General features: G+C 43.7%; 1 pseudogene; it reads left to right on the forward strand.

The window, feature by feature from the left end:
• Positions 1-425: 425 nt before the first annotated feature.
• Positions 426-21,187, forward strand: LOC129490061 (retinitis pigmentosa 9 protein-like; annotated as a pseudogene).
• Positions 21,188-22,280: the final 1,093 nt, after the last annotated feature.

Below are 22,280 nucleotides of genomic sequence, written 5' to 3' on the forward strand. Positions count from 1 at the left end.
TTAAGTTTAAGATTAAAGACATTCTTATTAAGGGTTTAGCTGATTGGTACATAACAAGTGCTGTGTACGGTAGCTTTTATTTTCATCTCCAGAATCTATACCTTGCTAAATACAATATACATTGACTATGTTTTTAAGCATGGGATCATATGATCTGAAAATTGGAGAATTTATATGTAGAGTATTGCTTTCTTCCAAAAATGGCTGAATCCTATTGCTATGTAATGAGCAGCTCCCGTGTGTCTGGTCACTGGGGATCTACAAACATGACTTGCCCAAGACCCCTCGCCTCGGCGGGAACCTCAAAGGGGCAGGGAGATGAGTGTGGCCTGGCGGGAACCCTGAAGCTCCTGGAAGCTCCCCCAGGCTCCCAACCAGGGCCCCGCCCCGCCTCGGCCCCAGCCGCCGCCAGGGGGCGCTCCCCGCCCACCGGCAGCATGGGGCTGGCGGCTGGGCTCTGGGGCTCTGCGCACCGACTTGGGGCCGGCCGCCGGGAGGCGGGGATCTGGCGGCCGAGGCCGGGACTTCGGGTCCCCTCCCGGACGAGTCGCGGGGCGGCAGCGGGAAGGGGCGCCGCGCAGAGGAAGTGCCCTCTTAGCCGCAGCCAAAGCCGCGCCGCAGGTGCCGCGATGTCGTCCTGGCCGGGGCGCGAGGATGCGGGGGCTGGGGGCGCGTGGTGGCCGCGGGAGCCGCGGGACCAGGAGCTGCAGAGGGCCCGGGAGCAGAAGCGGCGGCGGCACGACGCCCAGCAACTGCAGCAGCTCAAGCACCTGGAGTCCTTGTGAGGCTCGAGCCGCCGTCTGAGCCGCAGTCCGCGCGCCGCCCGTCTTCTGGGAACAGGGGCGCCGGGCGCTGTGGTGGGCGCTGGGCCGGGTCCTCCAAGCCCCCAGGAGCAGGCAGGGGTGCAGGCCTGTGAGGAACCTAGTGCCTACGACGGGACTTCTAGTCCTCACTGGGTGGGGAGCGAGGCCCGCCCGGCCACGGAGGGGCCCTGGAGGCCGCGGCGCGGGTGGGCGGGGGCCTCGGCCCGGGGAGGCGGCAGCGGCTTGCGCTCTTCGCCCCCGCTTTGGTGTGGGCGTCGCCTCTTTTGGTGGAGCCGAGAGTTGTTGGCGCTCGCTTGGCATTTGTGGACCGAACAGGCAAGTTCAACCGAGCACGCTGCCCCCGCGCTCCACCCCTGAGTTCCCTGGGCCACTGCGACATGGAGAAACCCCGTTCTTTTCATCCTCTGCTATGGAGAAGGGACGAGGACACGGGTCCTGCAGTGTTGGTGTGGCGAGGCCGGGAAGAAGAGAGAATGGGCGGCGGGGACTGGCCACGGCACTACCAAGTCGAACAAAGGCGGACTTGTTCTTTCCAGGTTGGAGGGATTTTTTTTTTTTTTTTTTTTTTTTTTTTTTTTAACCAGGGTCCAGGGTGGGCATTCAGGGAGCCAACTGCCGCTTGGCACCACGCGGAATTCGGGCCCTGACTTGGGAGGCCTTGCGCTCCCGTGGCGCCAGTTCAAGGAGGGTCCAGATGACCCGGGAGAGTGTGGTGTAAAGAAGATTCAAAGGTGTGGGAGGGAAACATGGCTTCCCGCTACCCTTCTAGGTTCTTTAGCTGGGCCACAGATTAAATTGTCGTAAGACAGATTAACAAGAGAAAAACTATTTTTACATACCATGCACTGGAGGGCCACAAAAGTGTGAGACTGAAAGAAGGGCCAGGGAATAGGAGCATGGGCCTTTTGGGGCGTGGTGGAGACAAATTATGGAAGGGTCAAAATGTGTGACGAATAAAGGTTGCTTTGTTAGGCTCCCAGGTGATACAAGATGTCTCCAGGCAGCTCTCTTTCTGATACAGATAAGTTTACTCATGGAAATTTCCTTTAAACATGTAAATTTCTCTTTACGAGAGGGGAGCAGTTGCCGGCGAGGTGAAGTTTTCCTCTGTTGGCTGGTTCTCAGTTTCTTTTAGCTCAGAGTCATCAATATGTCAGGATGGCATATTTTGGTGCCAATTAATTTGAGCTTTTTCATATATTTTGGTAATGAAATATCACATGCCTGTAACACATATAAACATAGGCATACAGACAAACAGAAGCAGATCCTTTATCTTTTATAAGATTCTTGATTAGCCAGTTTTCTAATAGTCTATGTCCACTTTAGATGATCGTCTGAAGTGATCATCCACTTAGGTCGTCTACTTAGTGATCCTAAACTTAGTGATCGTCCACTTTAGAGGATCAGTCTCTTGATTATCTTTTCCACTACCCTAAGTAATTAGTAGCTAGGCAACCCTAAGTTTGCACGTTCAAAAGCCTATTAGATGAAACAAAGTAAAAAATTTACATCTAAAAGGCACAGAACTTGTACCTAAACAGAATTATTTGCTGAGACAAAGAAAGGCAGAGGTTAAAAACTGGTTAAAATTACCAGGAAAAGTATTTTAAACAGAGGTACCGTACTGTTTGTTATGTAAATTTTAATCCAATGTCTTCCCCATCCTGAAATTTTCTAGTGATTTAGGTCCACCGAGGGAGATGCCCTTAAAAATGGAGGGTTTTTTTTTTTTAATAGATGTAGATTTCTTTTTTTTTTCTTTTTTCTTTTTTGACACGGAGTCTCCCTCTGTCACCCAGGCTGGAGTGTATTGACACGACATGGACTCACTGCAACCTCTGCCTCCCAGCTGCAAATGATTCTCCTGCCTCAGCCTCCCAATTAGCTGGGGTTACAGATGTGTGCCACCACACCCGGCTAATTTTTTTGTATTTTTAGTAGAGTTGGGGTTTCACCATGTTGGCCAGGCTGACCTCGAACTTGTGACCTCAGGTGATCCACCCGCCTTGGCCTCCCAAAGTGCTGGGATTACAGGCTTGAGCCACCGTGCCCGGCGGTAGATTTCTTTTATAAAGAGTTTCAGGCTGGGCGCCGGTGTCTCACGCCCTTAATCCCAGCACTTTGGGAGGTTGAGGTGGGCAGATCACTTGAGGTCGGGAGCTGGAGACCAGCCTGGCCAACATGACAAAACCCTGTCTCTACTGAAAATATAAAAATTAGATAGGCTTGGTGGCGCACGCCTGTAATCCCAGCTACTGAGTGGGCTGAGGCACGAGAATCGCTTGAACCCGGAGGCGGAGGTTGCGTTGAGTCGAGATCCTGCCACTGCACTCCAGCCTGGGCAACAGAGCAAGACTGCTTTTTTTTTTTAAAAAAAAAAAACAGAGTTTCAAAGTAGCCAGCTGAATGTCAGGAAGTTACATTTTGTCTACTGATTTAGTTTGATAGATTGTTTCTTCTTCTATTTTTTTTTTTTTTTTTTTTTTTTTTTTTTTTTTTTTTTTGAGGCGGAGTCTCCCTCTTTTGCCCAGGCTGTAGTGCAGTGGCACTATCTCAGCTCACTGCAACTGCTGCCTTCCGGGTTCAAGAGATTTTCTGCTGGGCGCGATGGCTCATGCCTGTAGTCCCAGCACTTTGGGAGGCCGAGGCTGGCGGATCACGAGGTCAGGAGATTGAGACCATCCTGGCTAACACGGTGAAATCCCAACTCTACTAAAAATACAAAAAATTAGCTGGGTGTGGTGGCAGACACCTGTAGTCCCAGCTACTCGGGAGGCTGAGGCAGGAGAATGGCATGAACCTGGGAGGCGGAGCTTACAGTGAGCCGAGATGGCAGCACTGCACTCCAGCCTGGGTGACAGAGCAAGACTCCATCTCAAAAAACAACAACAAAAAAAGAGATTCTCATGCCTCAGCCTCTTGAGTAGCTGAGATTACAGGCACCTGCTACCACACCCAGCTAATTTTTGTATTTTTAGTAGAGAGAGGGTTTCGCCATGTTGGCCAGGCTGGTCTCGAACTCCCATTCTCAAGTGATCCGCCTGTCTCGGCCTCCCAAAGTGCTGGGATTACAGACATGAGCCAGATAGATCGTTTCTTAATGAGATTTCTGACTTCAGCATGGAGCCTCTTAATGAATAGGGCAGTGAAAGAAGTTGCAGTTTTCAGGGTCTAATATTTAAATATGTGAAAAGCAGGCACAGCTGAAAAGCAGAACATTCAGATCTTTAAAATTCAAGGATTCTACTTTTACATTGAATCCCAGGTCCCCAAGAAGAGGGAAATGTCACTGAACCAGTGTGAATTCTTTCCACAGTTTTCCTCAATACAAGGACATTTCACAGAGGCTGGTGGGTGACCTGACTCCATCAGTCCACTCTGCAATCAGCTCCTCTCCCACAGGAGTCTTCAAGTGTTCAAAGCACACCTTTTTAATCGAAACAGGCAAAGAAACAAGTGGCTTCTTACAAAAGGGTGACTTCTGCTCTCTTTTCAGAGCTTCCCCTTTGTCTGCTGTTTCTCAAAATGATCCTTAGCCAAAAAGGTGTACTTTGAGGTAGCATATTCTGGTCTCTACAGCTATTCAACTGAGGACAGAGTAGGTAAGATTTTAGTTGTTTTACTACCCTTGTCTCCATCCTTCCTATGTAGCCATATTATAATAATTTGTGCTAAATTAGTAGTTAATATTAACGTAAGTATTAGTATGCAATATCATTCACTTTTGCATCAAATAGTGGCCTATGATTTATTTTGTATTTTTAAAGTAGTTAATAAGAGCCTGAGTTTTTTTCATTTGCTTATTATTATTATTATTATTATTTTTTGAGATGGTCTTGCTCTGTCCCCCAGGCTGGAATGCAGTGGTGTGACCTCAGCTCACTGCAGCCTACATCTCCTGGCTTCAAGCGATTCTCCTGCCTCAGCCTCCCGAGTAGCTGGGACTACAGGTTTGTGCCACCATACACAGCTAATTTTTGTATTTTTAGTAGAGATGGGGTTTCCCCATGTTGGCCAGGCTGATCTTGAACTGCTGACCTCAAGTGATTCACCCACCTCAGCCTCCCAAAGTGCTGGGATTACAGGTGTGAGCCACCATGCGTGGCTGAATATTATTTTAAACTTTGGAAATATCTTAACATGCTACATAAAGTAATGAATTGTTTAGCTCCAGGGAAAAAAGCATCAACCCCCCCTTAAACTGGTGGGAACAGTTGTAAAATGGACTATTTAGGAAATGCCATTGCAAATAATAATAGAATTCAGAATGTGCAGTTCTATCACATTCCTTTTCCATCTAGGCAAAATAGTTACATATTTTTCAGGAATTTGGAACTTAGTTTGGCCATGTGTTGTTTGTTCAGCTCCTGTGGCAAAAATAATTATTTGTTGGATTATTGGATATTTTTATAGATTTTACCACCTCCCTTCCAAACTCTCTTAGGCCTCTGTGCATAAGGCATAATATTTTTTAATTTTTATTTAATTATTTATTTATTATTTTTTGAGACAGAGTCTCACTCTGTCACCCAGGCTGGAGTGCAGTGGTGCAATCTTGGCTCACTGCAAGCTCCGCCTCTCGGGTTCATGCCATTCTCCTGCCTCAGCCTCCCTAGTAGCTGAGACTACAGGCGCCCGCCACCGCGCCCGGCTAAGTTTTTTGTATTTTTAATAGAGACGGGTTTTCACTGTGTTAGCCAGGATGGTCTCGAGCTCCTGACCTCATGATCTGCCCGTCTCGGCCTCCCAAAGTGCTGGGATTACAGGCATAAGCCACCGTACCTGGCCTTTTTAAATTTTTTATCTTGTAGAGATGAGGTCTTGCTATGTTGTCCAGGCTGATGGCAAACTCCTAGCCTCAAGTGATCCTCTTGCCTCAGCTTCCCAAAGTGTTGGGATGACAGGCGTGAGCGGCCAAGGCATAGTATTAACACCTCTAAAGTATGGCTGCCGGTGGTCTGTATCATCTTACCATTATTCTTGCTTATGACACAACACAGCTTTCCATTAGAAGATATTTTAAGTATTTACTTTGGAAAAGCACTGTATCATACCTAAAAAGCTAATTCCGCTACTACCCAGTTGTTTACTATGTATTCTTCGTGGAGTAGGGTCTCCTATTCCATGGATCAGTGATAGTGAGGGTGAGAGGAGTCCTTTGACAGTGTCCACAGATGAAGCCAAAGGGAAATCTTTCTTGCTGTAGCGACCTGTGCCATTTCTCATCTGTACTCTGGCAAAGTCCTTTTCTCTGACACCTTGGAGGCGAATGGAAGGGAAAGCATTTCACTTTTTCCTTAGTCTGTTCTCCCTAATCCCTCCCTCCTCCAGTATTTACTGTGTTCCAAAAGGGTCTCTAAAATCAGTTCATAAGGAATGGGTCAGGATGAAGAGAACATTAAATCATTAAGCGTTCCTATACTTTGCAGCCATTCTGAAGTATTAAAATGAGTACTTCCTTGTAGGTTTAGAGGGTTAAGGCACAGATCTGAGCTACAAATATTTGTCTTACTTTTTGGGGGAAGGTGCGAATCCCTCTAAGAGCCCAAGTTGCTCTTTGAGTGCACGAACACCTCGCCTGCAGAATTTCCTTCGCATCTCGCCGCTTGTCCCAGATACAGACTTTGCATGCTCAGCATTCTGGGTCTCCCTCGGGTTCAGTCCCTGGATGGAAATAAGGAAGTCCTGGCCAGCCTCTGGTGGCAGGTGCCACCTAGCACAGGGAGGAGAAGCGTTCTGCTCTTCCCAGGTAATACCTGTCTGTGCAGGGAAAGGAAAAGTGGCTTCCCTACACCCTTCTAAATTCTTTGGCTAGGCTATGAATTAAATGAACATAAGACGGATTAACAGGAGGAAAAGAGATCTTAATTACATGTCTATGCATGGGAGTCCCACAAAAATATGAGACTCAAAGAAGCACCAGAGGAACCTTATATAGCATCCTCAGCTGCAGAAAGGAACAGGGGATTGGGGCTTCTGGAGGAGGGGTAGAAATAAATTATGGGAGGATGAGGGAGGAAACATATGGTGAATAAAGTTGGCCTTTTTATGTAGATAAAAGTCTTTCATGTAATAAAATTTATCTGGGAGCAGCTTTTTTCCTGATAGAAACTCCTTTATTACTAATGTAAATTTCCTTTACATAATCGATGTAAATTTCTCTTACAAAATGGCAACTTTTCAGGGCTACTCCTTGTCTGCAGTTTCTCAAAGTAATCAGCTTGAAATAATTAATATGCCAATGAAGCATATTTTAGGGTGGCATATTCTGGTGCTCTGCAGTCATTTTTGGGGTGCTGTGTCCTGGCCTCAACATCTGTAAACCTGGCGGGCAGGCGGGCGGAATTGGAGCTGGCGTTGCAGGCCCATGGGTGAGGGTGCCTCTGGGACAGGCCTGTCCGGGCAGCTCTGTGCATCCTCCGCTGTGCCACCCACACTGTGTTGGAACAGATTGCACTCCTTTCCCCCAGGAGCCTGTTCAGTGTTGAGTACATGGATGTTATGCTAGGTCAGTAACCTGAGAAAAACACAGTGATGTTTGGTCTTCTCACCTCATACTCTCCCTGCAGCCTCTTGCTTTCCTTTCTCCTCCAAATAAGATCATTGTGCTGAGACATTATTTCAATGAACATAATTTCTGGATCTCTGCAGGATGTGCTATCTCATCAGTTTATTTATATTTATTATATTTATATGTGATCTGGAATGCTGAGCATATTTTATTAACTGTTTTAGATATAACATAGTAAAATGTAGTTTTGAATTTTCTCTAAGAATCTCCTTTTTATTCTGACCCGGCTGCTGCCTTTTGTTCATAAAAGTATGTTACGTTCCCATTAAAATGGTTGATGGTTTTGTTTTTTGTTTTCCAGTTATGAAAAACCTCCTCCTGGGCTTATCAAGGTTAGTGTGAAGTTTGTACTCTTGGTTATTCCACTAGACATACTTACAGACTCAGTAACTCGTTATGAAAAATGGTTGCATGACATTTAAATACCCTTTTACGAAAAGCCTGTTTCTTTCCTGCAGATGACTGAGGGGTCATAATTTTTAGTGTTGTCACAAGCCTCTGCCTTTGTGGAAATTTCATCAGCCTTGTTTCCCTTCCCTGAGGAACCAGTGCAGGCCCACATGGGTTCCTTGGACGTGGCCCCCTTCTCTCTGACTGGGGAACAGCATCTTTAAGCTCAGCTGCCTCCTTTTCTAGTCAGCCTTACTTGGCTCAGTCCCTCAGTCCATCGTATGTTGGTTTCTTGAGTATCAGCAGCTCAGAGAGCAGTCAACTCCGAGGAGACCAGATGGCTCATCCAGTCCAGCTCCCTGGTGCAGGCATCCTTCCTGCAGCTCCCTGGCTACGGCACCAGGGTGTGTGCGCACAAGGGAGACTTAGAGTGGCAGGCCACGGCCAAGAAAACTTGCTGTTTCGTAACTCTCAATGAAGAAAGATTCTTCGCCAAGTGCAGTGGCATATGCCTATAATCCCAGCACTTTGGGAGGCTGAGGCAGGTGGACCACCTGAGGTCAGGAGTTCGAAATCAGCCTGGGCAACATGGCAAAACATTGTCTCTATTAAAAATACACACATACAAAAAAATTAGCTGGACGTGGTGGTGCACATCTGTAATCCCAGCTACTCAGGAGGCCAAGGCACGAGAATCTCTTGAACCTGTGAGGTGGAGGTTGCAATGGGCCGACATTGCACCACTGCACTGCAGCCTGGATGACAGAGCAAGACTGTCTCAAAAAAAAAAAAAATTCTTAAAAACCATCCTTGTATTGAAATTTAATATTCATGGAAACTTGAAAAAATTACAGCATGCATGCAACTGTAAAATATAATAGGGGCCTTCAGGGTATAATAAGCTATTGTAGCATAATATGCCATTTCTATTATTCCAGGAAGCCTGGTTTACTTTAATTCATACATCTTGCTTCATTCTACATTTTGAGGTAGTGAAACCTTTTTTTAAAAAACCTTAGAATCTAATTTACATCAAAATTTGGAGCTTACCAGTCATTGCTATATAAGGACAGATTTTTCTGCTTCACCAGTAACTTCTCTCTAAGAACAGCTACATTGTTTTTGGTATAGTTCTTCTGGTACATTTGTTTCCTGTTTTTTCCATCAAGTGTAACTGTTTTTCTTTCTAGTTTTGAGGGGTAATTAAGATGACGTTGGCACCCACAGCCCAGGAAAAAGCCAGGTGAGGGTGACTCCAAGGGAAGCAGGAGAGAATCCCAGCGCTCTCTTGCCATGCTGTTTACACCTTGTTCCCTTTGTTTAGGAAGATGAGGCTAAGCCAGAAGATTGCATACCAGATGTACCAGGCAATGAAGACTCCAGGGAATTTCTGGCTCATGCACCAACTAAAGGACTTTGGATGCCACTGGGGAAAGAAGTCAGAGTTATGCAGTGTGAGTGTGGGAGAGTTTCCCTAACCCATGCAACTTACATGCCGCAACTTACAAAGCGCGTTTACTTCTTTTATTTAACTTGTTCTCACCACAGCCCTCTTGGAGCCAAGGCATGTTCTCCGTCTTCTAGATGAGGAAACAGATGTGTGCATGTCAGTAAGTGGTCCCAGGGAAGACGTAGAGCAAAGCTTTGACTCTAGGGTTCCTGATTCCAAGTCCAGCATTCTTTGCTCAGGACTGTCACTGCCTTGGGAGTACACTCTTCGGTGTTACTCCTGTAATAGAAAGGACTTTCTATGGTGGAAATGCCATGGGAGTGAGGGATGCATTAGAGGATGGGTCTTTTTGGGTCTTGCCTCTGTTGGGCACTCTCTATCGGTGGTGCTTTGTCCACGTAACTGAGAGAAGCTACCATGGGAGGATGGGTCTACACAGGTAGAACTCTCTGTGCACATGCCCTGCCCCTCCATAGCAGTTAACACATTCGAGAGCATACAAAATTACTCTTCCACTGGGAGGCCGAGGCAGTGGATCATGAGGTCAGGAGATCGAGACCATCCTGGCCAACATGGTGAAACCCCGTCTCTACTAAAAATACAAAAATTAGCTGGGCATGGTGGCATGTGCCTGTAATCCCAGGTACTTAGGAGGCTGAGGCAGGAGAATCGCTTGAACCAGGGAGTCGGAGGTTGCAGTGAGCTGAGATCACGCCACTGCACTCCAGCCTGGCGACAGAGTAAGACTCCATCTCAAAGAAAAAAAAAATCACTCTTCCAAAGAGTCGAGCTTTTTTAGTTGGTTATTTTGATATTTATCTCCACATCTTAACCTCATAGTTGAATTGTTGCTCCATGATTTTTCAAGTTTGGTCATTTTCTGTTGCCTCTGTACAGTGGAAGATGAGTATGCAGTTCTCTCTCCTGCTCTCACCACACATGTGTACCCTTCTATATCTCATTTTCCCGGTAATTATTATATCATAAACTTAGTTAAATAAGTCTTTGGTATTTACTATGATTATGACCAGAGGTGAGCTGTATCTTGCAAAATGTGTCTGCTCAAAATGTGTCCTGTTTTTGTTGTTTTTGAGCTTTTGTTATTATTATTATTGTTTTTGCTTTCCATGTACTGATCTGTAATTCAACCTCAACTTTTTTCCAAGCTTCAAACTTAAGACTTTCAATGCATATACTTGAGATGTTCTGTCCATTTCATCTTACTGAAGGTGGCTACTCCCATGCTTATCATCCTGGCATCTCCCTTTACCAATATATGATGGACTGAATGTTTAGGTCTCCCCATAATTCGAATGATGAAGCCCTCATCTCTAATGTGATGACATTTGGAGATGGGGCTTTGTGAATTAATTAAGGTTAAATGAGATCATGAGGTTAGGGCCCTCATGATATGATTGGTGCCCTTTCAAAGAAGAAGTACTAGAGATCACTCTCTCTTGTGCAGGCCCAGGCTCATACACGCATTCTCACTCTCACTCTTGCTCTCTCCTGTCCTATCCCCACCCCCTTGTGCCATGTGAAGACAAAGTAAGAGGGCTGCCATCTCAAGTTAGGAAGAAAGCTCTCACCACAGACCTACCTTGCTGGGACCCTGAGCTTAGATTCCAACATTCCAGAGCTGAGAAAATCAATTTCTGTTGTTCAGGCCACCCGGCACACAGCATTGTTATGTTAGCCCAAGTTGACTAAGACATCATCATTAGCCTCTCTCCTGTGTTGGATCACCCATTTTCCTATATTGGGAGTGTTCTCTGTTACTGTATTCTGTTCTTATGGTGTAATGAATCCTAGGGCAATTTCCTTCCAGATGGGTTTATAGGAGGTAGAATTTTTTTTTTTTTTTTTGAGACAGGGTCTTGCTCTGTTGCCCAGCCTGGAGTGCAGTGGTACCATCTTGGTTCACTGCAGCCTCGACCTCCTAGGCTCAAGTGATCATCCCATTTCTCAGCCTCCCACATAGCTGGGACTACAGGCATGCACCACCATGCCTGGCTAATTTTTTTTCTTTTTTTTGAGATGGAGTATCACTGTTGTTGCCTAGACTGGAGTGCAATGCACGATCTCGGCTCACTGCAACCTCTGCCTCCCGGGTTCAAGCGATTCTCCTGTCTCAGCCTCCCGAGTAGCTGGGACTACCGGTGTGTGCCACCGCACCTAGCTAATTTTTGTATTTTTTGTAGAAACGGGGTTTTACCATGTTGCCCAGGCTGGTCTCGAACTCCTGGGCTGAAGCAATCCACCCACCTCAGCTTCCCAAAGTGCTGGGATTACAGGCATGAGTCACCATGCCCGGCCCCTAGAATTTTCATCTTATATTTTCTAATTTGCCAGGATATCAAATTCTAAGTTAAAAGTTAGTTTCCTTTAGATTTTGAAGGCATTGCTTCATTTTCTTGATTTTCTAGAATAGCTATTGGGAAGTCCAAAGTAATTCCAATTTTTGATCTTTTCATAAGGCCTTTTATCATTGCTTTGTTTTTTATTTTTCTTCTCTGGAAGTTTATAGCATCTTCTCATTCCTGGTGTTCTAAAATTTCACAGTGGTGAGCCCTTTCAATCTGGAATGCAGGTCTCTCAATTTTAAGAATTTTAAAAATTCTTTCCTCACCTCTGTGTCTGCAGTTCTATTCTTCAGATAGGCACTATCCTAGCTTACACCAGCTTAGCCCTATTCAGGGTAGCAGGGACTACACAAGGGTGTTCTTTTTAGGGATCAGCGATTATTAATTAGGGTCATTTTAGAGAGTGGCTGCCACAGTATTCTTGTTTTTTAGTGAAAGATGAAAAGTTGATTGGTAGCCCTAAGTGCCTGAGTAGGGCTTGTTGATCCCCCACTGCAGGGTGATTTTCTAGGTAATTGGTTGGGGAACATCTGAGTTCAGTTATCTATTGGTTTTTCTTCTTTGGGTGGCTTGTATTTTCCCAGAGAAGGCTCCCATGTGGAAGGGAAAGCCATGCTGTGAGTGTTCTGGGAGCTGAGTGGAGGGAGTCTGGGAAATCTGTCATTGGTTTTCCATTCATTCATATGATCCTCTATGTCTGTTGCGGCAACTTCCTTGAGACCCACCTGATGTCTCCATGGCCAGAGAACCTCTGTTATACCTTTTCCACATGCTAAACAAACTCCTGCCCAGACCAAGGAGAATTGCCTATGGACATTTAACCAATCCTCCTTATTTTTTTTTTTTTTTTTTTTTTTGAGACGGAGTCTCGCTCTGTCGCCCAGGCTGGAGTGCAGTGGCGCAATCTCGGCTCACTGCAAGCTCCGCCTCCTGGGTTCACGCCATTCTCCTGCCTCAGCCTCTCCGAGTAGCTGGGACTACAGGCGCCCGCCACCACGCCCGGCTAATTTTTTTGTATTTTTAGTAGAGACGGGGTTTCACCGTGGTCTCATCTCCTGACCTCGTGATCCGCCCGCCTCGGCCTCCCAAAGTGCTGGGATTACAAACGTGAGCCACCGTGCCCGGCCCCAATCCTCCTTATTTTAACTGCCTCTTCACCTCCAGAAGTATCTGGTGCTGCCAATTGCAGAGCTTTGGAGGTTCTGCAAGTAGAAACTGAGTCGGTTCTCAGATTCTACCCTCTGCTGCCTTAGACTTCAGTTTTCTAGGATCTGCTATTCTTTTAGTATTCATTTATCTGCATTATAACATCCTACATTTTTTCATATGTGACTCTTTTATGGTTTCCCAGTCCTTCTGTGTTTATGGCTTTTTAAAAAAGGTTTTTTGTGGTTTATTTTGGATCACTCAAAATCACCCTCAAATAATGCAGTAATTTTTAGTAACTACCAAGTGTGTGCAACCATCATCATAAATAAGTGTTAGAACATTTTCATCCCCCCCTTAAGATCTCTCAACCCATTTCCGGTTCATCCCCATTGATAGCCCTAGGCAACGATTAGTCTACTCTCAGTGAATTTGGCTTTTCTGGACATATATAAGTGATCTGACTCTTTTCATTTAGCATGTTTTTGAGGTCCTGCAATGGCATCATTTATTATTTCCTTCTTCTGCTTATCTTTGGTCTGGGATACTCTTCTTTTTCCTGATTTTTATGATAAAAACCTAGATTATTGATTGAGACCTTTCTTCTATTATAAGAATTAGAAGCTATAAATTTTCTTTTAACCACTACTTTATTGGTATTATGTAAATTTTGATATGTTGTGTTTTAATTTTCTTTTTCTTTTTTTTTTTTTTTTTGAGACGGAGTTTCGCTCTTGTTGCCCAGGCTGGAGTACAGTGGCGTGATCTCGGCTCACTGCAACCTCTGCCTCCCAGGTTCAGGTGATTCTCCTGCCTCAGTCTTCCCAAGTAGCTGGGATTACAGGCATGCGCCACTATGCCTGGCTAATTTTGTATTTTTAGTAGAGGCAGGGTTTCTTCATGTTGGTCAATCTGGTCTCGAACTCCCAACCTCAGGTGATCTGCCTGCCTCGGCCTCCCAAAGTGCTGGGATTACAGGCGTGAGCCACTGCAATGGCCTGTTGTGTTTTAATTTTCTAACATCCCCTTTGACTCATGGATTGGTTATGCATGTGTTATTCAGTTTCTACATACTGGATTCTTCAAATTTCCTTATATTGTTGCTTTGTAATTTGAGTCCATCCTAGTTGAAGAATATACTTTGTATGGTTTAAATCCTTTTAAATTATATTTGTTCTTGTTTTATGGCCTAATATAGGGTCTCTGGGTAATGTTCCATGTTGACTTCAAAAAGTGTTTACCTATTGTTGGGTGGTAGAGTGTTTTATAAATATCTGTTAGGTTCAATTGATTTATATTGTTGCTTAAGTCTTGTGATTCATTGCTGATCTTCTCTCTAGTTGTTTTATCCATTATTGAATGGGGAGTATTGATATCTCTTTTATTGTTACATTCTTCTATTTTCCCCTTCAGTTCTGTCAGTTTGTGTCTCAACTATCTGGCACTCTTTTGCTACGTTGCATACATACTTATAAATATTGTATCTTCTTGATGGATTGAACTTTTTATCAATACAAAATGTCCTTTGTCTCTGGTAACAGTTTATGTCTTAGGGTGTATTTTCTCTGAAATTATTGGAGCAGCTTTAGTTCCCTTTGGGTTACTGTTTGCATCATATATTCCTTTCCATCCTTTTACTGCCAACCTAATTGTGTCTTTAAATCTACAGTGTATCACTTGTATCTAGTGCTTTGATAGCATTTTTCCTTTTTTTTTTTTTTTTTGAGACAGGGCCTCTCTGCTGCCCAGGGTGGAGTGCAGTGGCACAATCACAGTGCACTGCAGCCTAGACCTCCCAGGCTCAAGCAATCCTCCCACCTCAGCCTTCTGAGTAGCTGGAACAATAGGTGCTTGCCACCATGCCTGGCTAATTTTTAAACATTTTTTGTACAGACGGGGTCTCACCTTGTTGCCTAGGCTATTCTCAAACTCCTGGGCTCAAGCAGTCCTCCTGCCTTGGCCTCCCAAACTGTTAGGATTACAGGCGTGAGCCACTATTTTTATCCATTCTATAAACCTCTGCCTTTTGACTGAAGTGTTTAATCCATTTGCATGTAATGTAATTACTGTTAAGGTAATTACAAACCTATGCACACGGTTTTGATTTTACCAATTTTAGTATTAATTAGAAAAGTGGTTCTCCCACTTTGATATTTCTACAAATAACCAGTAAATCTTTTAAAATTCAGGTTATATGTCTGTATCAGTCCCAACCCAGAAATACTGAATATCCAGTATTTGAATATCCAAAATACTGAATACTAGATATTCAATATTTCTGGGTTGGTCCTATACCCTGCTTTTCTAACAACCTTCCTCATATTGTTGAATTTGCTGGTCCATGGACCACACTTTGAGTAGCTGGGTTCACCTTTCCATAATAAGAGGATTTTGAGCGGAAATGGAATCTTCTGGACATCTGTACATCAGTGCTTGTTCCATGGCATTTCTCAACCCTTCAGCTTTGCCATAAAGGCAGGTATTAGTTTGAAAGAGTGTAGTCCTTCTTCCCCAAACTTTAAATGGTGAGGGAGATAAGGATAGGGATAGCTCACAGGCAATCAATAGAAATCCACAAACTTAGGCCAGGCACAGTGGCTCACACCTGTAATCCCAGCACTTTGGAAGGCTGAGGCGGGCTGATCACGAGGTCAGGCATTCAAAACCAGCCTGGCCAACATGACGAAACCCCTGTCTCTACCAAAAATATAAAAAAGTAGCTGGGTTTGGTGGCATGCATCTGTAATCCCAGCCACTCGGGAGGCTGAGGCAGAAGAATTGCTTGAACCCAGGAGGCAGAGGTTGCAGTAAGCCAAGATCGCACTACTACACTCCAGCCTGGGCAACAGAGCGAGACTCTGTCTCAAAAAAAAAAGAGGCCGGGCGCAGTGGCTCACGCTTGTAATCCCAGTACTTTGGGAGGCCAAGGCAGGCGGATCACGAGGTCAGGAGATCGAGACCACGATGAAACCCCGTCTCTACTAAAAATACAAAAAATTAGCCGGGCGTGGTGGCGGGCGCCTGTAGTCCCAGCTACTCGGAGAGGCTGAGGCAGGAGAATGGCCTGAACCCGGGAGGCGGAGCTTGCAGTGAGCCGAGATTGCACCACTGCACTCCAGCCTGGGTGACAGAGCGAGACTCCGTCTCAAAAAAAAAAAAAGAAAATCCACAAACTTTATTTTTTTCAGTGGTTTCCTGCACTCAATCCTCAAAAAGAGAAAAACTTTCTTGCCCTGTCACTACGTATTTTCTGTAGTTGCCAGCATAGAGCAAACTTGGCTGAACTTACCTAAATCCCTCTTCATGCTTCCCGACCTAGTTGCTTAGAATTGCTTAATACTAAAACACAGGGTCTCATTCACCATTCCCATACAATTTCCTGATTTACACCACATCTAGATGGTGCTGAGAGGATATAAACAGGTGAGAGAAGTAACAAGGATCTCATCCATTCTTGCTTTGCTCACCGCTTCCTTTTTCTCAGAGGTCAATGCCTGATGCCAGGTCCACTCACTGAAATTCCATGAAGACTGGAATTTGTTGCCTTGGAGCGTGTATATACATTCTCTTGTTATTCTCCTCCCAGTTCCTCATCAGCACCTTCTGTTGCTTCTAATAGCTAACCTCTTTAAATAGCACAGTTTCCCTCTTCTGCAAGTAAAGTTGCAGTAGGGTTCTGATGGCATTAATATTTTAAAAGAACTTGTGATTTTGTGTACTTAAAAGTGAGGGATGTGAACAGATGTCAACTCAACCTGAGAAAGAAGCTATTTGTTCTAGTGACTAAATTTATAAATGAGATTAAGAGCCACTTGATTAATAGAAGATATTTACTTTGAAAAATACAGTGAGACACACTAAAAAAAAATTGACCTTTTGCAGTACTTTTCATTGGATTGCTTCATAATTTCTTGGTGTTGGAAAATTAATTCCTAAAGCACAAAATTAAAGGATGCTTGGGTAAGCAATTAGTTTACCTGTCTTTTCTGGGACCTTACACGGTTCATCCATGATTGCATTTTCTTTTAGAATTGGAGTTTAATGAATAAAAACTTTAATATAATCTATTGATTCTTTATCTCACTTAGGTGAAACACTCTTATCTTACAGAAATATTTCCCCTTTTCTTTGCTTTTAGGTTGGCACTGCAAATGGTATGGTCACCAAACAGGCTACAAAGAATGCCCTTTCTTTATCAAAGACAACCAAAAGTTAGAACAGTTCATAGTAGTAAGTAAAACCATACAGTGTCATTTTACCTTAATCAGAGATGGTGAATATTAATTAATCCGATAGTCACCAGCGAACTGAATGTTCACATAAATTACGTTCCCAGAAGCCTTTTGGCCAAAGCGTCTGCTGTTAACCTATACCTTTGTTAAATTGCATTTGTGAGACAAATTTAGCTCTTTAAGAAAAAACTAACATTTATAATAAAAGTATTCTTTGCTTATACATTGGGACAGTGATTCTTTTTCTGAAGAAGACATTGTTCCCTATTCAACTCCCCCTTTTAAAATTTATACAAAAAGTCATGTCTCATAACTAAAATCAGAGTTTTAGTTTCCCAGCCTTTTTTTTTTTTTTTTTTTTTTTTTTTTGAGGCAGAGTCTCGCTCTGTCACCCAGGCTGGAGTGCAGTGGCGCCATCTTGGCTCACTGCAAGCTCCGCCTCCCGGGTTCATGCCATTCTCCTGCCTCAGCCTCCCAAATAGCTGGGACTACAGGCACCCGCCACCATACCCAGCTAATTTTTTGTATTTTTAGTAGAGACAGGGTTTCACCATGGTCTCGATCTTCTGACCTCGTGATCCACCTGCCTCGGCTTCCCAAAGTGCTGGGATTACAGGCATGAGCCACTGCGCCCGGCCTAGTTTCCCAGCCTTTAAAGAGTAGATGTCTGTCTATTATAAGCTAGAATTGTGTATATTTCCTCTTAAATGACAGTTAGACAGATCTATCATTAGCATCATCTATCTATCATTCCCCGCTTTAACACAGAGTCACCTCCCAGAGGTGTTAATTCACTGTTCAGTAACTACTTCTGCCAAGTGAAATATACTGCCTTGTGGATCTACTGGAGTGATCAGCATACACTTGTCCTTTGGTATCCATGGGGAATTGGATCCCAGTATCCCCTGGGATACCAAAATCCACAGGTGCTCAAAGTCCCTCATATAAAATGGTATAGGCTGGGTGCAGTGGCTCACGCCTGTAATCCCAGCAGTTTAGGAGGCCTAGGCAGGTGGATCACCTGAAGTCAGGAGTTCGAGACTAGCCTAGCCAACATGGTGAAACCCCGGCTCTACTAAATATACAAAAATTAGGCTGGGCACGGTGGCTCACGCCTGTAATCTCAGCACTTTGGGAGTCTGAGGTGGGCAGATCACCTGAGGTCAGGAGTTCAAGACCAGACTAGCCAACATGGTGAAACCCCGTCTCTACTAAAAATACAAAAATTAGCCAGGCGTGCTGGTGGGCACCTGTAATCCCAGCTACTTGGATGGCTGAGGCAGGAGAATCACTTGAATCCAGGAGGTGGAGGTTGCAGTGAGCTGAGATCATGCCACTGCACTGCAGCCTAGGCAACAGAGTATGACTCTGTCTCAAAAAAATAAAAATACAAAAATTAACCAGGCATGGTAGCACATGCCTGTAATCCCAGCTACTTGGGAGGCTGAGGCATGAGAATCGCTTGAACCTGAGAGGCGGAGGTTGCAGTGAGCCAAGATCATGCCACTGCACTCCAGCCTGGGTGACAGAGTGAGATTTTGTCAAATAAAAGTAAGTAAAATAGAATATAATCTGTGGACATACTCCTGTATATTTTAATCATCTCTAGATTACCTATAATACTGAATAAAAAGTAAATTGTCGTTAAACTGTATTGTTTAGGGAATAATGACAAGAAAACAGAGTCTGAGCATGTGTAATACAGACACAACCATCTTTTTTTTTTTTTTTTTCCAAATATTTTCAATCCTTGGTTGAATCTGTGGACATGTAACTCCTCAGGATATGAGGGCCAGCTATATATGAAACTGAAGTCAGCAGACATTCTTTTAACATTTTAAGGCATTTAAAGTTTTGTGTTTTTGTCTTAATCGGAAAAATAATTATTCTAGATCAAGCACTTTTAGGTGAAATGTCAGTTTTTACAGATAGTATAAAACAAAGCTTGTTGATAAATCTCAAAAATTTAATGTACTTCTTTTTGACTTAGAAATTCAACTTCTAAAAATTTACCCTAAGGATATAACAGAACATCAATTTATACAACTCTATAAGCATAATGTTCATAATTATGATTTTTTAATTTTTATTTTATTATTTTATTTTATTTTATTTTATTTTTGTTATGGTATGTTATGTTATGTTATGTTATGTTATGTTATGTTATTTTTTGAGACACAGTTTCTCTCTTGTTGCCCAGGCTAGAGTGCAGTGGCGTGATCTCGGCTCACTGCAGCATCTGCCTTTTGGTTTCAAGCAATTCTCCTGCCTCAGCCTCCCAAGTAGCTGGGATTATAGGTGCCTGCCACCACACCTGGCTAATTTTTGTGTTTTTAGTAGAGACGGGGTTTCACCATGTTGGTCAGGCTGGTCTCAAACTGCTGACCTCGTGATCCACCTGCCTCGGCCTTCCAAAGTGCTGGGATTATAGGCATGAGCCACCGCGCCCAGCCCATAATTGTGAATTTTAAGTCATTTTCAGTTATAGAATACAAGAATACAGTTTATTTGCCTTATCAAGCAAAATGAAGACCTCATAGTAAGGCTTTTACCACCAAGTCGAATCTTGCCTCCCTCCTGAGAGTGGGTTTGCAGCAAATAGCTTGATGTGTATATTTCCAGACTTCCTTGGGATATGTAACACATATTTTTGAGTACTTAAAAATGATCATTCCTATGTATCATTTTGCAACTCATTTGTTTCGCTTAATACTATCTTTTGGTCTAACCCAATAGAACAAAGAGAATTACCTCAGTATTTCTAAACTTGAGTACTGTTTTATAGTATGACTCTTCCAGTTTATGCAGTTATTTCCTCATGAAGAATATTATTTCATGTATTTTCTCATTGGGAAATTCTTTTTATAGCCTTAATGAGTTATCAGTGATATGACCCTTAAAAGGATTAAAACATGTTGAGCGTATGGCTACATCAAACAGTAAAAGAAAAAAAAATTGTTTTCTGTAACATAGGGGTTTAATTTTATTTAACTAACGGTCCATGAAGCCTAACCAAACCTTAACCTTCTCTGTCCCTTAAGGCACATGAGGATTTCATGTATGACATCATACGAGACAATAAACAACATGACAAGGATGTAAGGTGAGGTTGTCCTGGTGATAATATCTACTTAAAGTTTTAACTTTAGATATTAAAGTTGGAAAAAAACCTTCTAGCGCTAGGAGAGTGATATAGTAAACATAGTACTTCGATTGTGAAATATTTATTGGGTAGGAGTCATGGCTGACAAGACCAGTGTTAGGGAATAAGCAGGCCAGCCTCCTCCTCCTTGGGTTAGCTTAAAGCTGTAGGCTTGGTCCAGCTCTCTGACCACTGCAGTTGATATTAGCAACCCATGTTGTGCTGTCCACTTGCATGGTACAATTGGTACTTTGATGTAATTCAGTTTATCTCCTCTAATGTCTTAAGGTTCTGAGCTTTTGTTAAAAATTATACCTAGACAAGATTAGAGAGTGAAAAATTGGGAGAGTTTGTTTTTTCAAACTGGTTACATTAAATTATAATTGTTGAAGATGTAGATTATTTATTAGGAAACTGAGCAGTTGGGGAATGGTTTAGTAAAGTATGCATCTGTTAGAATTTATAATTGTAAGTACTGTGGGAACCTACAGAAATGACTAGGACAAGGAAAAGAATACAAAAATGGCTTGTACACTGGTTACAGTCACATAAAAATAGGCGTTCAGGTGAAGAAGAATGGAGAAAACAGGTAAAAATAAAAATAAGTACTGTCTTTGTGATGTGGTTATTCATGATCCTTCCATACTGCTTTTGAATGACAAATTCATTTAAGAAACTGTTATAAGTTAAAGCTAAAACTCACTGTTCTTTGATCAATCTTGAATGTTTAGGATACAGCAGGTAAAACAGTTACTGGAGGATTCTACCTCAGATGAAGATGGGAGCAGCTCCAGTTCCTCTGAAGGTAAAGAGAAACACAAGAAAAAGAAGAGGAAAGAAAAGCGTAAGAAAAGGAAGAAAGAAAAAGAAGAAAAAAACGGAAGCACAAATCTTCCAAGTCAAATGAGAGTTCTGACTCAGAGTGACAAGGACATGACTTGTTCAACATTCTCTTCTCAAGAATCAAACACTGTGGCCAAGGAACAGAGGAAGATGCAGTCAGAGAAAGTAGCAGGGTATAGACGCTGAGAGAGGAGGATATGTGGGTCACAGCAGTGAGCTCCCACCCGCCTTCCAGTGAAGATGTGACCCCAGGAGAGGGAGTGTCTCCTTCCAGGCGCTAGCTCTGGACAGCAGCTGATTTTAGGCAGGAAAGTTTCTTCAGTGTTGTCCTCCCTGCTGGTCACATGAGTTTACGATTCCTTTGAAATGTCTCCCACAGGGTGGCAGGACTGGGAGAATCTCTGAGGTGTGTCTTCCAGGCCTTCCTACAGCTTGTGCCCTCCACAGTGTAGACTTGAACACCTGGCCTCATGTGATACTTCCACCTTGGCCTCCCAAAGCTTTGGGATTACAGGCGAGAGCCACTGCTTGGCTAAAATATTTATATTTACCTGATATGATTTGTTGATTTGGGGGCTAGGGAGTTCTTAAAACAATAATAAAAAATCTTCTGTGGCTGCATTCTACTTCACTTGCTTTCTACTGCCAGAGTCCCATGATTTTCACAAAATGACTGACTCAGAAAAGGTTTAGGAATATAGGGGGATTTCTGTACTAGGTCAGGTATCCACATCCCAGAATCCATCCCTCCCTTTCTTCCTCTTCCTGTTGCCTGACCACAGTCCACCCGTGCTCTTGTAGCTGAAACTAGGCCACAATAGAGGCATCTCAAGAGGCCAGGGTGTGTCTGCAGCTGTAGGAGAGGAAGTCTATCCTTTGCTGAGCCAAAGTGAAGCCAGATCTTGCTCATAGGCAAGTGTGTCCCTCTGTGGCTAGCACTGGTCTCTTGCTGCTTTAGGCACTCAGTCAGGGTCCCAGAAACTCACTCCCATTTTCTGCCACTTTTCATGGAGTTTGGATTGCATTTCTTTAAGGAACAGCCAAGCCAGGCCCAGACTGACCCTTCTTCAAGTCTCATCAGTCAATGCTCCTGTTCTTGGCCTCGGAATACCACCTCAGGTAAACAATCGGTTGAGATTGGAATGGCCAGGACTTAACTATTTCTGAAAACTGTAAGGCCAGTGGATTCAGCCTTGCCTTACACTTATCCTTGTCATCATTCCTCAGCACGCAGAACACAGGCCATCTGTCCTCTGCCATATGCTCAGCATTTCTCACCCAGGTACAGCCGGTCCTCTTCTTCCAGGAATTGGCTG

The sequence above is a fragment of the Symphalangus syndactylus genome, chromosome 9, assembly GCF_028878055.3.
Source record: "Symphalangus syndactylus isolate Jambi chromosome 9, NHGRI_mSymSyn1-v2.1_pri, whole genome shotgun sequence".
In the NCBI taxonomy this organism is placed as follows: Eukaryota; Metazoa; Chordata; class Mammalia; order Primates; family Hylobatidae; genus Symphalangus; species Symphalangus syndactylus.